Source organism: Stegostoma tigrinum, chromosome 44 (assembly GCF_030684315.1).
Source record: "Stegostoma tigrinum isolate sSteTig4 chromosome 44, sSteTig4.hap1, whole genome shotgun sequence".
Taxonomy (NCBI): Eukaryota; Metazoa; Chordata; class Chondrichthyes; order Orectolobiformes; family Stegostomatidae; genus Stegostoma; species Stegostoma tigrinum.
This window is the reverse complement of record NC_081397.1, coordinates 4902075-4918845: the sequence shown is the minus strand read 5'-3', so window position 1 is coordinate 4918845 and position 16771 is coordinate 4902075. Positions and strand designations below refer to the sequence as shown.

Genomic DNA, 16771 nt, shown 5'->3' with positions numbered 1-16771 from the left:
AAAAGCCTCTCTCTGTCTCTCCCTCCCACTCGCTGCCTTTCTCTCTGCCTCTCTCTGTCTCTCTCTCTCTCTGTCTCTCTCTCTCTCTCTGTCTCTCTATCCCAATCTCTCCCTCTATCTTTGTTCCCAGAAACACTCGCGCAAACACACACACACACACACACACACACACACACACACACACACACACACACACACATACAACACAGACACAGACACACAATATCTTGACGAGACAGCGAGAGCTGGTGACTCTCTCGATAGACAGAGGGAATAAAGTATTTAAGAAAGAATCTGATGCATTCTTCTCCAGATTTACTCTCAGTGAGGGGTTTATTGTCTCCACCCCTGGAATGTCTTACTCTGCCCCACCCCCGAGAGCTCTCTGACACATTGAGATGTTAATGTCAGGACAGGAACCGCGTTGAATCATTCTGAACATTGACATGTTAACTCGAGGGCAGCAGAGATTGACTGTTCCCTGTTTCAATTTAATTTTTAAAAGAAAGCTTTGTTAATTATTTCAGTGCAGCTTGAAATTATTCAACATTGATCCCACATGAGCCTCTCAGATTCTCTGACGCTAAAACCCCCAACATACACAGCAGTGGCCAGACCATTGGGATATTTGCTGAGGTTCTCTCCCTGGGGATTTTTAAACTGTCAGTATGATTCCTCGATATGAATCTCTCTCCCTCTCTCTCTCCGTTCCTGTTTCTGTCTTCGTCCATCTCTCTTTCTGTCCTGCACTCATTGCAGCCATTTCAAACTTGACTTTCAAACATCCCTGGGTAAAGTCACAGGTAATCTAATTGCTTTGTCCTCTGTGATGCTGCACAAGTGTTCATAATCTGCTCGAGCTCCAGAAACTAACATTCCTGCTGTTTCACTGTCCAAAATACGTCTCCCTGTCTTCCCTCCTGTCTTTCTTTTTCCAGTGCATCTCTTTCTTTCGCTGTTGCCGTTGTATGATCCTGCCCCACACAAATCACATATTACCCTTCATTATGCCAAGTGTTTAAGGAGAATTTCACATTCAGGGTTTTAATGTACTCTTTGGGGAGTCCTGTCTGTTAGACACTCACTGTGGGAGGCGTGAGCTAAAACGTTTGTATGAAACCCCAAGGCCCCAGTAACTTCAACCCAAGGATTGAAAATTGTTTGAAAATGGCGGAGCCGCAATCTGATGGGATTCAATGAACCAGAGGCCCCTAAAAATCCAGGGTCCCCCAGAGGAAATCAAACCTCAGGGTAATAAACAGTCACAAATCACATGGACCCCGGGGGGTGCGGTCTGTTGAACAGGCCTCAGGCCAATGTCCGCCCCTCCCCTCTGGGGGATATTTCTGTCCAAGGGAAGGATTTCTTGTCCTGTCGCAGTTTTGAAATAAAAATTCCTATGCGGGATGGGTGGATAGAGTGTGACCGCGAAAAGTATTGGAATTGAAATGGTGGGGGGGACATTTTTAAACAAACAACACAGCAAGATGTTATTCCGTCACACAAAATATCTGCCAGCAAACCCAACAATGATCAAATTGGGGAATAAAGTTTGGGGATAGAATACTGCAAACTTTGGGCAGCTGTAAAACTATGAGCTGAACGAAACAGTTGTTGCTGCGATCGCATTGCTGCAGGCCATCGGAGAACAGCAAAACCTGACAGGCAGCAAAGTACCAAGATAATAAAATGTGAGGCTGGATGAACACAGCAGGCCAAGCAGCATCTCTGGAGCACAAAAGCTGACGTTTCGGGCCTAGACCCTTCATCAGAGAGGGGGATGGGGAGAGGGAACTGGAATAAATAGGGAGAGAGGGGGAGGCGGACCGAAGATGGGGAGTAAAGAAGATAGGTGGAGAGAGTGTAGGTGGGGAGGTAGGGAGGGGATAGGTCAGTCCAGGGAAGACGGACAGGTCAAGGAGGTGGGGTGAGGTTAGTAGGTACCTGGGGGTGCGGCTTGGGGTGGGAGGAAGGGATGGGTGAGAGGAAGAACCGGTTAGGGAGGCAGAGACAGGTTGGACTGGTTTTGGGATGCAGTGGGTGGGGGGAAGAGCTGGGCTGGTTGTGTGGTGCAGTGGGGGCAGGGGTCGAACTGGGCTGGTTTAGGGATGCAGTCGGGGAAGGGGAGATTTTGAAACTGGTGAAGTCCACATTGATACCATATGGCTGCAGGGTTCCCAGGCGGAATATGAGTTACTGTTCCTGCAACCTTCGGGTGGCATCATTGTTGCACTGCAGGAGGCCCATGATGGACATGTCATCTAGAGAATGGGAGGGGGAGTGGAAATGGTTTGCGACTGGGAGGTGCAGTTGTTTGTTGCGAACTGAGCGGAAGTGTTCTGCAAAGCGGTCCCCAAGCCTCCGCTTGGTTTCCCCAATGTAGAGGAAGCCGCACCGGGTACAGTGGATGCAGTATACCACATTGGCAGATGTGCAGGTGAACCTCTGTTTAATGTGGAATGTCATCTTGGGGCCTGGGATGGGGGTGAGGGAGGAGGTGTGGGGACAAGTGTAGCATTTCCTGCGGTTGCAGGGGAAGGTGCCGGGTGTGGTGGGGTTGGAGGGCAGTGTGGAGCGAACAAGGGAGTCACGGTGAGAGTGGTCTCTCCGGAAAGCAGACAGGGGTGGGGATGGAAAAACGTCTTAGGTGGTGGGGTCGGATTGTAAATGGCGGAAGTGTCGGAGGATGATGCGTTGTATCCAGAGGTTGGTAGGGTGGTGTGTGAGAACAAGGGGGATCCTCGTTCGAGGCAGCAAAGTACCAGCAGGAAGGTGGGCTCGGTTTTGCTGATGGGTGCTGCTTAAATGTTAAATGTTTGTTGCAACTACAGGCACTGACATTGCTGATACTTCATCATCTCAAATGCCCCTCTCTCTTTCTACTGCCCCTCTCACTTTTAAACCCCCTCTCTGTCTCACTCCCAATGTCAATTTTAATTTTAAACATTCTTATTTGGACAGTATTCAAAATCTATATGAGACAGTTTGACATTTAGGGTTTTAATTCCCTCGTTGGGAAGTCCTGTCTTTCAGATACTCACTGGGGATGGTGGGGCTTCACAAGTTTGTGTCAATTCCAAAGGCCTTGGTTATTTTAACCCAAGGCTTCAAAACCGTTTTAAAATGACAGGGCCACAATCTGACAGAACCCAGTGATCCAGACGCCCTGTTAAAAAAGCCAGGGTCCAATGGAGGAAATTGAACTTTGGGGGAATAACGAGACAGAACTCGTGGGCCCCAGGGAGAACAGCCTGTCGAATAGGCCTCAGGACTCTGGGCCATTCTTGGAGGATGCTCTTGTTCAAAGATGACCTTGCCTGAAACTCTGTCACTCTCTTTGGTTCTTCTGAGTGAGTAACAATTTCCTGGGAGAAAAGAAACAGAACTGGAAAATCTTTCGAGAAATGGCACAACAACAGCCGAGAGATTTCCTCTCTCAGTAACATCGAAATATTAAACGTGTCAGCAGGTAGTTGATTTTTTCAGGACAGATCCTTTCGGAACCTTCACAAAACAAAGAGTATGTTGATGAGAAGTCTCACTGCTTGCTAAGATCGCTTGTTGGCAATTGATGCAGAGCAAGATCCCCCATAGAACTGCCCAATAATCTGACTCCTTTCTCCTGTACAATTCTGGTCAAGTGTTAATTATTAGGTCGAATTTCAGAAACTAACATTGCTGCTGTTTTTCAATCTCAAATACCTCTCCCTCCCTCTCCTCCTGTGAACAGGGTATTCACTCTGTGGAAGGAGTATTCAGCAAACTAATGGAGCGGCAGTTTCTCAGGCTTTGGATCCGAGAACAAAGAGCAGATGAGAACAAAGAACAATACAGCACAGGAACAGGCCCTTCAGCCCTCCAGGCCTGTGCCACCTCATTTTTCCATCCCATCCAAACACTGTCTTCACATACAGGATCCATGTCCCTCAATCCTTTCCCTGTTCATGTATTTGTCCAGGTACTTCTGGAATCCTGTGATTGTGTCGGCTTCCACCATCTCCTCTGGCAGTGAGCTCCAGGCACTCAACAGCCTTTGTGTGAAAAACTTGTTGTGCACATCTCTTTCAAACTTCCCCCCACCCCACAAATTGAAACTGTATCCCCCACGAATTGACACCTCCACCTTGGAAAACGCCTCTTACTTTCCAATGTTCGCAATGCCATTCAAAATCTTGTAAAATTCTATGAAGTCGCCCCTCAACCTCATGCGTTCCAGTGAAGAGAAACCCAGTCTATCTATTCTTTCTCACAGCTAAAAATCCCCATGCCAGTGAACATCCTGGTGAAAATATTCTGCACACTTTCCAAAGCATCCACATCCTTCTGGTAGTGTGGTGACCAGAACTGTCCTCACTATTCCAAGTGTGACCCAATGGAAGTTCTATAAAGCTGCCGCATACCTTCCTGTGCTGACACTCAATGCCCCTTTCCACGAAGGTAAACATTCTATCAGCCCTTTTTCCACCTTATCTACCTGTGCTGCCACCGTCAGTGATCTGTGGACCTGCACAACCAGATCTGTCTGCATATCAGCAACCCTAAGTGTTCTGCAATTCACTGTTGAATTTCCACCTGTGAGTGATCTTCCAAAATGCACCACCTCACATTTGTCCAGATTAAGTTCCATCTGGAATTTTTCGACCTTTTCATGCCTCCAACTGATCTATATCCTGTTGTATCCTCTGACAATCCTCCTCACTTTCCGCAACTCCACCAATTGTTGTATTTTCCTGAAATTTACTAATTTGACCAGCCACATTTTGCTCCAAAGCCTTTATATCCCAGCGCTGATCCCTGTGGGGCACCACTATTCACAACCCTCTATTTTGAAAAGCATCCTTCCACGGCTACCTCCTGTCTCCTGTGACTGAGCCGCTACTCTGTCCATCTTGCCAGGTCACTGTGTGAATTCACTTTTTGTCCCAGTCTGTCATGAGGGATAATATCATCAGCTTTACTGAAGTCCACATGGACAACATCAACCGTTTTTCCCTAATCAAGCACCTTTGTCACCTCCTCAAAAAATTCCGTCAAGTTAGTGAGGTGAGAACTTCTTTGCACAAAGCCATGCTGTTTATCACCAATTCATACATTTGCTGTGAAAAATGTACAGGCCTTGTCCCTGAGAATCTTTTTTCACGAATTTCCCTATCACTGATGTAACGCTCACGGGCCTGCAATTTCCCGGATTATCCCTGCTACTCGACTACAATGGGAGAACATTGGCTAATCTCCAAACCTTTGGGCCCTCATGTGAGGCCAAAGACGATACAAAGATGCCTGTCAATGCTGCAGTAATTTGTTCTCAAATATCCTTCAATATTCTGGCATGGATTCCATCAGGACCCAGGGACACATACTGTTTAATACACACAAAACATCTTCCTTTGTATCAGTAACTTGGCTTAGAAATTTGACCCTCTACTCCTCGAGATCATCCTTCAACAATTTTGTCTCTTTTTTTGAATACCAACACAAAGTACATGTTTAGGGTTTCACTGAACCTTTCTGGCTACACTCATAGGATCGCTCCTTTGTCCTTGCATCGGCCAACCAGTCCAAATTCAATTGGTAAACACGGCTGCAACTGTCTATTGGTAATGTAGAAAGTGAATGTTCAACATCGGACCATAGGAACAGGAAGAGGCCATTCAGCCTCTCGAGCCTGCTCTTGCTTATTCGAGCTCATGGTTAATCATCTCCCTCAACGCCATATTCCCAAGCTATACCTGTATCACTGATTTGATTACTGAAAGGAAATCTTATCAGTCTTCATCTTGGAGTTAATCAATGATCAAGTTTCCATCACTGTCTGGGGTAGGGATTTCACTGGGGTCACCGTTGGAGTGAAGAGGCTCCTGTTCTTCCTGATCTGAATTGTTTGTCTTTAATTCTGAAGCTGTGCTCCCGAACATGAAGCCCAACAACCAGGCAAAACACACTTTCTACATCAATTGTGTCTCTTCCTTGAAGAATGTTGTAACTTTCTGAGAATGTTGCCCATTCTGAAATCTTCTTGTTGAGTACAGATTAAAATCAGCTGATTATTGAAACATTTCTTGATCATTATCCACTTTCAAGTGTTTTCTGATCACAGATTGAATTGCAGGAGATAAATTAACTGAAGCTCTGAACAAAATCTTCAAAAATGTACTCAACAGTAAATACGAAATCATGAAAAGTTACTGAGAAATTGTTATGAGAGTACAGCTGACATCGAGAATCACTTTCTCTCTGTTCCAGGTTGAAGGTGTTCAATAGAAACAAAAAGACACACTCTGGATACGAGCAGAAAAACTGAAAGTGAAAACTATCCTAATAAAGGTAAAGATTTTCCAGCTGGGTGATCGATGCACTGAGTTACTGCTCATCTCGAATGTACGAGGCCAGGCAGTTATACAACATGAACTGCTGGTAAGAGGCTGAGATCATGAAGAGTGGGGAGAGAAACATCTCCAGGGAGAACTGGAAAATATACAATCTGCTCAATTGTTTTTGGCAGAGAAATTCCATATCTGGGAGTCCGGCAGCAGTGATTGGTGTCCCAGGGAATGGAAAAACAACAATGGTATGAAGATTGTTTATGACTGGGAAACTGGAAAAATATACCCACAGTCTGTTTTCAGTTTTAAATTCTGGGATTTGAGCGCTATGAACTATAAAATAAACCTGAGGAGTCTGATCGTGGGTCACGATCCTCATTTTGGGAATATTCTGGGAGGGCGCTGGAAGAATCCAGAGAGGTTGCTGTTTATATTTGACAGTATGATGAGTTTAAGGACTCTGCAGACTTTGCTGAGTCGGAGAAATACAGAACCTGAGTTTGTGTGCACAGATCCCGAATGCTGGTGTGAAGTGTGTGATATTGTTTACGGTTTAATCCAGCACAAGCTGTTCCCAGGATGTTCAGTGCCAGTGACTACCCACTCCACTGCATTACGTTTATTGGAAAAGGCTGACATCCTGGGTTTTTCAGGTGACACATGGAAGGAATGTTCCAACATGTTTTTGGAAGATCAGATGGTGGCAGCAGCTGTTCACAAACACATGGAAGAGAACGAGACCCTCCACACCACAAGCGATATTCCTTTGTCCTGCTGGGCCCTTGGTCTGTCACTGCATCCCTTCTTCACACAATGTGACAGGGAGGTCCCAAGGCCATCACCCAACTCTATTCCCACTATATTTACAACATTCTGAGTCACCATGGCCAAGAGATTGAAGACCCCCACAAAATGTCACTGAAACTTGGTGAGATGGCCTTCACAGCAGTCTTTGAGAAGAAGATTGTGTCTAGTGATGGAGATCGAGTACGATCTGCAACTTTCCCAGTTCCTGCCTGGATTTAAGATGAACCTTTTCAAGAGGGATGGTTCTTTCCACAGTGTGGTTTACACCTTCCCACATCTCACTATCCAAGAGTTTGTAGCTTCTCTTGATGTATTCCTGTCACCACATCCTGTGAATACCCAGAGTCTCAGTGAGGAATACGGTTGATTTCTGATATTTCTGCAATTTATTGCTTGTCTCTTCTCCTCGCGGGCAGCCTGGAGATTTTTCTGGTTGCTACAACCTGTTGAGAGGTTCATTGTGTGAAGGAGAAGATTTGAAAGTCAGATTGGAAACACAGCAAGTCAAAACTGATAAAAGGAACCTTCTGATTATGTAGCAACTTTTGTTTGAGGATCAGAAAAAAAAATGGCTCAGATTGTACTTGGTTCTGCAGACATCCTTACGTTTTGTGGGTTGGACCTGAAACCAGATGAGTATGCAGGTCCTGTCTCACCTCATATGCTAGGTGATAAAATAAGGGAACATGATTTAGAATCCTGCAGCTTTGAGTGTGAAAGTTTTCAGCAACTGATACCTGCAGTTCACAAATCTCTGGTGTTGAGGTAATTCTTTACTTTCTCTAACTGGTAAACAAATTGTAGAACTAGCACAGAAGGAAACAAATGATTCACAAACTTTACTTCTCTCTGATCTAATGCTGCAGGATTTAAGAATTTCTACCAGGACAGAATATTGATACAAATGTTCCTGAGAAATGGAGTTTACAGCTACGACAGTAAAACATGAGCGGTGGGAAATTAGCCTTTGAACTGAACAGCCTGCAGAAGGAATATGTTCACCAAACATGACGAGGCTTGTCAGTGTCTGCACAGAGATTAACTCTGATTGCCAGAATGAGACCGGGTGGAGGGACATTTAAGGCTTTAAAGATGGTGATTTATTTCACAAACACATTTGCTCAGTGATCCAAGTGTACGTAGAGTGGGACCTGTCAAAAACCATTATCAATGAAAGAAACTTTAAATATTAATTTACTGTTTATTTTTCAGCATTTCCTGGAACATCCAAGAAGGAGAAAAGACAAGAGCCTGGTTTGATTCAATTTGATTCTCATCCTCTGAATGTTTCTGTTTCGACTGTGGGACAATAAACTGGGAGGTTCAGGAGTAATGCTCCTGTCTCTGGGCCTCAGGAAACCAGATTGTAAAATACAGAAAATACAGTCAGTACTACAATCCGAGTTTATGTCTATAAAGGTGAATATTGAATGGTGTATGTCAGTCTCAGTATCAGTGATGTGGAATTAACCCAGACTCTTCTTATTTCTCTCTCTCTGACCCCAGTCAGTGGGCTACTGGTCTCACAGCTTCTTGAGGTGAGGATCTCACCTCTGCCATCAGTGTAAACCAGTCCCTCATTTCTCTCAATCTACGATCAAACTCTTTCACACATCAATCTGTCCCCACTCTCCACTAACTCAGAAAGAACTGCAGGGATCTGAAGCAAATCTGATGATTGTCTGTCTAAAAGGCTGACGTACCCAGCAGCATTTTAATGTTTTTTGCAGAGTTATTGATTAAAGTTTTTTTTAATTGTTATTGAAGGAATAAGTTCACTGCCCCTATTCCCAAAATGCTGCTCAATCTGTTTTTTTTCATCTTCAATGATTTTCGGCAGGTCACCTGGACAACTGAAATCACTGCAGGGTACAGGCCTGGACTGAACGTGATAGTCTAAACATTTCAATTCATAACCACCACTCCTCGCATTATAGGGACATTCCTATAGTCACTGTCCCTCCCTTTAAATGCTGCACTCCAGGATGAAATCTCACAGACTGTTTCCCAGTATCCACCTCAGGCTCAGTGAGAGTGTGAGCAACGATTATGCTCAGTGTCTGTGAAGTAGCCTACCATTGCCCTTTGGGTATCGGAAAGTTACAGCTACAATTCAATCAGACACACCAAGATAAGCATCTCGGGGCAATTTGAGTTGAAAGTTACAATGATTTTACCAACAATATCTACAGCCAAGAAATGAGCAGAAAAAATCTTATCATTTTGGCATAAAACTGGTGTTTTAGATTATTAAATTAGAAATGGCAAAGTTTCTGTGAGGCGACTGATTTATAATGGCCGCTCCTCAGTAGGCGATATACATTCAGACATCCTTAACATCATGTGTTCTCGCAGGTAGCATCTGCTGTATCCACTTGAGCAAGCAGACCGCACCATTGAGCAGCTACTCATGAGTGAAAGCAAATTGATAGCCTGAAGATAAAAGGCACGGCCCATTGATTGACTGATTGATCCATTTGTGTCAGCCTGGATGGTGAGTGACTTGAAAGACAGAGTTGTCTCGCAATTTTGGGAATGTGCACAATTAATGGGCGGGTAAATTAGGGAGAATTTACAGCAAATGGATGGCGTCACCTCTCATTCATTGTCTTATTTAGCCGCCCATTAATTGTGTACATTTCCAAAATTGCTGGACAGCTCTGCCTTGAAATATTTTTTGCCATTGGTATAGTTGATGTTGAAGATACAATGTTTATGTTAATTAATAAGTTAAACATTGCCAGTGGATGAGTTGCTCACTATTTACAGTAGAAGTAACACAATGAATCTTATAGCAATTAGTAAGACCTAACTTCCTTTTGTATCTCCAGTGATTAGGGCAGTGGGCAATGTAAAACGAGCGCCAGAATTTGATAGGGATTGCAATGAATAAAATGGATAACAGAATCCGAGCAGCCCTTAGAGATAAACAAGTGTGGAAAAGAGTACAACTGTTGACTTTGAAAAGTGAATTAATGGGATGCATTGTTAGATCCCAAGATCTGATGATTGCAATGCCTGGTGAACACCATGAGATCTTGGGGAAACTCGGGATGTCCATCATTGAGCAGGTGTTTCACAGGATTGGATGTAGATGAAGGGTGAAGGAACAATGACAGTGTTGCTATAATTATTGTAACACAAGCTGTCTAAGAGTACTGCTTCCCACTGGGGAAATCTGAGCATCATTGGCGTCTCTGACCTGTATGTTATGACAGCGACTGACTCCAACATAAAGGCCAGTATCAGGGGGCGCGGTGTCTGTCCTATTCCAATTGTGCGGTAAAGAGTTCGAATAAAACTGAACACATAACTCCAGGCTGCTCTTTGGCACCTCTCCCCAACAACTGGCACTGGAGCAGCGTACTGCACCTTTCTGCTACCAACTACGTGGGGCCTAATTAGGTGAGTATATTTAATTTTACCACCCTTTAGGTAGAGGGCAAACCCTGCAGCTAATCCCAGCTGTAAGTTGCAGGACAGAAGAACTATGAGGGACAATGCAGTTGCGCTGTGTGCAGTTGACAAGTGAAAGGCCTGAACCTCACCAGGAAGATTTGAGCCTCACAACAGGACAGCGAAGCCAACGAGAGTGCTTAGCAGGGAGAATTGAGTCCCACTGCTAGATGTCTCGGGTGAAGATAACTTCATCCACGCCGTGGAAAATAAGAGCCCCGCAAACAGGACAAGTGAGTCCTCACCAAGAAAAGTTGGATTTTTTTTCGCTGAGAGAAGGTAGGTTAATTACAACAGAAAGATGGAATGTTACAGTGGTTGAATGAAAAAGCATGCACAGAAGATGATTCTGGGTGTATCACAGAATGTCATAAATGCTGACACATTGTCAGGACTTCGCTGAATGATGATGGATGTGTGGTGGATAAAACAGTCTGAGAGTGTCTGCAGTATTAATTGTTTGCATTCACAGATTTGGTGTGGTATATATATATATATTCGAGTACTAATAGCCTGAGGTGAAAGTCTTTGAAAATGGAGCCATCCTTGTTTGTCGACAGTGTCCATTTTTTTAAGGGTTGAGGTAAGCTGGCACTCTGCTTTTTTGAGCATTTTCCTCCACCTTGATCCTCTTGCAGAGACGTGTTGCCAGTGGTGATATAATATCTTCATCCGAAGCTGTGGGCAAACAGCTTTGACTTCCCTGAGATTGTTTTTTATTCCACAAAAGAAGCATGAGAATCACAGACCCAGGGTTTCAGTTTGGCTTTCAGTTCATAGATCATAGAATAGAATCCCTACAGTGTGGAAACAGGCCCTTCAGCCCAAAAGGCCAACACTGACACTAAGACCATAAAACACAGACCCATCTCCCTATAAAACCATATAATCTACACATCCATGAACACTACTTGGGCAATTTAGCATTGCCAATCCACCCAGCATGAGCATCTTTTGGACTGTGGGAGGAAACCGGAGAACCTGGAGGAAACCTGCACAGAATCAGAAAGAATGTGCATGCTCTACACCGACAGTCGCCTCAGGGTGGAATCAAACCCAGGTCCCGGTGCTGTGGGGCAGCAGAGCTAATCACTATGCCACTGTGCCACCATGCTGCCCCATGCCAAAGTGGAGAACAGGGGAAAGTTGCGGTTGGGTGTTTTGGTTTGCAGTTGCTAAATACAGCTGTGACTACTTTTGAGTTCTTTCTCTGCCGCTAGACTGTTTCATTTGCTGATTATTTCTCCTCCATTGGAGAAAATCTGCTTTACTGAATTTGCCTTTGCCAAGGATTTTTTTATGAGATGCTGCTATAATGGAACACTTGATAAGTAGTAGTTAAATACAATTATTTTGTTCAGTATTTCAACCCAGTTAAAGACATGCCAATTCCATTTTTTTTCCAAAAAATATTGTCACTGTGATGTACAAATAAAGTGTGTTTTGCTTAAAGCCGAGTAATTCAATCGTATCTGGAATGCACCACCTTAATTCAGATAAAAGTTAAGGATTGTACGATCTCCTTGGTATACTTTGAGGGGAGTTTTGATCTCGTCCACAAAATTAAACCTATGCCCCTGGCCATTGCTCACTTCATGAAGGGGAAATATTTCTTCCTATCTGCTCTATGTCCCTCTTAATTTAGAACATCTCAATCACATTACCTCAATCTCATCCGGTACAATTAAAAAGAAAAACAGTTTAGTCATTCATTCTTAATGAAGGGCCAGTGTCGTCTGGAGTTCAGAATGAACATCATTGAAATATATGAGATCCTGAGGGAGCCTGACCAGCTGGATGTTGAAAGGACAATCTAAAACTAGGATTAAAAATGAAGGTACATACCTCTCATCCCCACCTCCTTGTCCTGACACATCCTGTCCATCTGCTGTCCCAGCTATCCTACCTTCCCAACTCACTGACCAATCCTCACCAGCCCCGACCTGCACTCAGTGATCACCTTCCCAAAGACCATCCCCAGCACCACCTCTCCTCTCTATTATTTCTGAGCACACTTCTCCATCCCACATTTCTGAAGAAGGGTCCTGACCCGAAATGTCAACTTTCCTGCCCCTCCTATGCTGCCTGGCCTACTGTGTTCCTCCAGATCCAAACTGTGTTATCTCTGACTCCAACATTGGCAGTTTCTACTATCACTGGGAAAACATTTGTTTTGCCCAGCCCTACTGAACCTCCTCTTCCTCAAAAGACATTAGATGTAGAATCTTCAAATGTTTCTAAAGTTGAGGAATATGGATTCTTGTTTCACACAGATTGGTGGGGATTACACAAGGGATGTAGAATTGCTGATGCAACTCAGCCGGTCTGGCAGGGTGGGTGGAGAGAAGGCATAGGTTAGGTTTTGAGTCCAATGACCCTTCTTCAGATTGGACATGACATGCTTCAGTGTGTTCTCGACTTGTTGAAAACTGACCCTGAATTGTTTCACCCGATTCCTGATCTGCTTCAGACTATTGACAATTGTCTGCTTCAACACGCCGCCTTAGGCTGTCCATGACTTCCTTCAGCCTATTTTTCCCCCAACCAGCATTGTGATTTCACCTTCCCAATTCCTGAGTTCCACACATTGGCTCACTGCACATGTCCCATGATGTATCCTCCCTCAGTACAGGTACGAGATACTCCTTTGACACTAATGCATCTGTCTATCTTGGATCACAGCGTTCTTTCAAGCTGTTCTTTTCAGATTCCAGTAAATATAATTAAGAGAATAGTCCACAGCAGCAATTTGCTGAAATGTGAATGCTTATTGCATAATAATTTATGATTATAATAGCAATAGTAAATTATTACACAGGCAATAATGAATGAAAAAGAAAAGAGGGGTGAAAAAAATAAAACAAGAAACCTCATGGCTTTCAAGAAAATATCTACAAGTCTCATGTTCTCAGAGATAGTAAGAACTGGAGCCAGAGAGAACACAGTGTGGAGCTGGAGGAACACTGCAGGCCAGGAAGCATCAGAGGAGCAGGTAAGTTGACATTTTGGGTCAGGTCTCTTCTTCAGAAATGGAAAGAGGGAAGAGACCTCAAAAATAGAGAGAGGGGGATGGTTTTGGGAAGGTAGGTTACTTGTTCTGCCCTTCAAGGAGCCCTCGATCGATGGTTAGTCTGGAGGACTAGGTTCATTTATGGCACCGTTCACGATCTCGGTCTGAATTTGAAGCCCAGCAGCAGCTGTAGCAGCCTGGAGAGAAATTCTGTCTCTCACACAGCGTGCCAAACATGCAGCATAGAGAATGCAGGCAGTAAGGCAAAATTGCTGCCTGGTACAGACAACACAGGATGGGAAAACAAGTGCGGGTGTCGTTTTCGGCTAGGAAAGGAATGTTCGCAGGACTCAGAGGTTCGCAACTGGTTGAGTATTATTCAAAACTCTCCCAGCCTATGTTCTGATTCTGTGCAATCTATTTTCCCAAGCAGCTGTTGAATGTCATCCTGAACTTGTAGCCCCCTTTGGCCATTCCTCTACACTCCCCTTTATATCTCCTTCTGTTGACCTTATACATCTCAATCCTGTCATACTCAGCTGCCTGTCCCTCTTTCAAAAAAATCTCTGTCATTGCAATAATGTCATCATTCCAGGTACTAACAAAATTCGAAGGTCATTTCCTTGAATATTCCTCTTCTTGCACTGAAACATTTCTCACCCAACTCCCCCGCTCTTCTCAGTAGCGTTTCCCTGTCTGTTCTTGGTCTTCGTCATGTTTGCCTTGGTTTCTAACTCTCCCTCAACTTCTGCATCTATTGTTCTTCTCCTCTGGTTCCCATGCCCCTGCCACACTAGTTTAACCCCACTCCGCCAAAACCTCTTTGTGTGATGGGTGAGTTTCACTTCCCCTGTGTTGACTGGGACTAACTTTGTGCTGGGGGCTTGGATGGGGCAGAATTTATAAAGGCTATTCAGGAGGATTTCTTGACACACTTTATAAACAGTTCAACCAGGGAAGGCGTTATATTGTACCTGATGTTGGGAAATGAGCCCTTCTGGGGGACTGAAGTTTCAGTCGGTGAGCATTTTGGGAATAGTGAGCATAATACCATGAGTTTTAGGATACTCCTGGATAGGAATAACAACAGCCCCTGAGTGAGCATGTTAAATTGAGGCAAGGTGAACTCCAACAATATCAGGCAGGAACTGGAGAATCATGATAGGAGGCGACTGTTTGTGGGTAAATCCACGTCGGACATGTGGGAGTATTTCAAATGCCAGCTGATTTGAAGAGGAGATAATCCCCACCCTTGCTGTGCCCAAGATACCAGTTCCAGGTGCAACCCATCCAGATGGCACATGCCCAGATCTAGCCTCAATCCAAATCTGAAACCCTCCCCACTAACCACATTTTTCAGCGATGCGTTCATCACATATATCCTGCAGTTTCTGATCTGACTAGCTCATGGCACTATTCCTGAGGTCCCACATTTCAACTTTCTTCCTAATTCTCCATATTCTGCTCTTCGGACCTCATTCCTTCTATTTATTTTGACCTATATTGTTAGAACCAACATGCACCATGACCAGTGGTTCTCCCATCTTTCCTTCCAGAATCTCCTGCAACCGCTCGGAAACATCCAGGACCCGAGCACCAGAGAGGTAACACATCATCCTGGACTCTTGTTTGTGGCCCCAGAAATGTCTGTCTTTTCCCTTTAGCATTGAATCTCCTCAAACTTGAGCATATCGATGGTTGTTCCATCCTCCTTCTGCAGCAGATCTGGTTCCATGAATTTGGCTGCTGCTGTAGTCCCATGAGAGAGCATCCCCCTCAAGCATATCCAGGACAAGAGCATCAGTTTTGCAGGGTGACAGTCGCAGGAGATTTTTGCACTGCCTGCTTAGCCCTCCTGTTCTGCCTGGTGGCCACCCATTCCCTTTCCTGCCTGTAGAGCGTGTGGTTTGACCACCTCCCACCACACTCTCCGCAATGTCCCCAGATGCTGCTTCAATTCTGAAACCCGAGCTCCCAGGAGCTGCAAGTGGAGATAACTCTTGCACACATGCAGGTCCCAGGCACTGGGAATGTGCTTCCCACATCGAGACAGAGGAGCAGCCTCCAATTTGGAGCTCACCTGCCAGGTCTTACCTTTTTTATTTAAATGATCCAGACAGTGTCAAATACTTGTAATACTCGATTGAAGCTGTTGGTGTTTCTCCAAATTACCAGTTACTCGCCAACAACAGATTCCAGAAGTTGTAAAGCCTCAGGCTCCTTCACCCACTGGAACTCTCACTGCTAACCTTCCTCTCACAATATTCCTCTCTCTTCACCTTTTCCGTCTCCCTCTTTCAGTAGAGGAGGAAAGGACAGGAGGAGGATAGGGAAATGAAAGCACTGCAGTGATGTGATCTTTGGGGCGGCTAATCCTTACCATCAAGTACTCCCACCAGACCCTTCACACTCACTCTGACTGCAAAGTGTACATCAGAATGCCATGTCTCAGCGCACTCTGGTTGGACAATTAACCTTTGACTGATTTAGTTTAGATTTTTTTCAAAAAATCCAACGTTGTCATGTTGACATTGCTGCTGTGGGCTGCTCACAATTTCATATTTATTTGAAGTTGCCTTTTACTGCAAATCAATATGGTGCATTGTGAACTTCTGTCCTCCCTGTTAAAAGAAAAATAAATTTGCTGTGCAGCTGAATAGACATCACATCCGCAAAATTTTTGCTGTTTCCAGAATTCAAAAAAAATGCACGAGAAATCAAAAAGGCGAGTTCTATCAACAATTGGATTTCCTCGTTGTAAAAAAGATTTCCTCGTAGTTCTGATTCGAACACAGAAGGATCATCAACAATGTACAATTCGATGCCAGAAATCAGCCAAACTACATTCTAGACTCAGGGTAGATTGGATTTTAAACCCATTGCTGCCTTTATATTTCATTCTGTCCCCGGCACATTAACAATCGCACACATTTTATCTACCTATCGAGTTGATAATACACTGTGGGTTCTGAGTAAGATCGATAATCACACTCACCAGTTAAAGTGGTAAATTTACACTTCTTTCTGGTGCGTATATCCTAATTGTACTTCAAAGTGTTGCTCATGATACCTTCCAAAAAGCTATATTGGATGCTGTGGAAATTTAAGTTGCTGTTAAAAAAATCTATACAGTGACTGAACATGGGAGCAATTCAAACATGTGGTGAAATATCTA

General features: G+C 44.3%; 1 pseudogene; it reads left to right on the top strand.

The window, feature by feature from the left end:
* Positions 1-7596, top strand: part of LOC132206899 (uncharacterized) — a 28809-nt pseudogene extending 21213 nt beyond the window's left edge.
* Positions 7597-16771: the final 9175 nt, after the last annotated feature.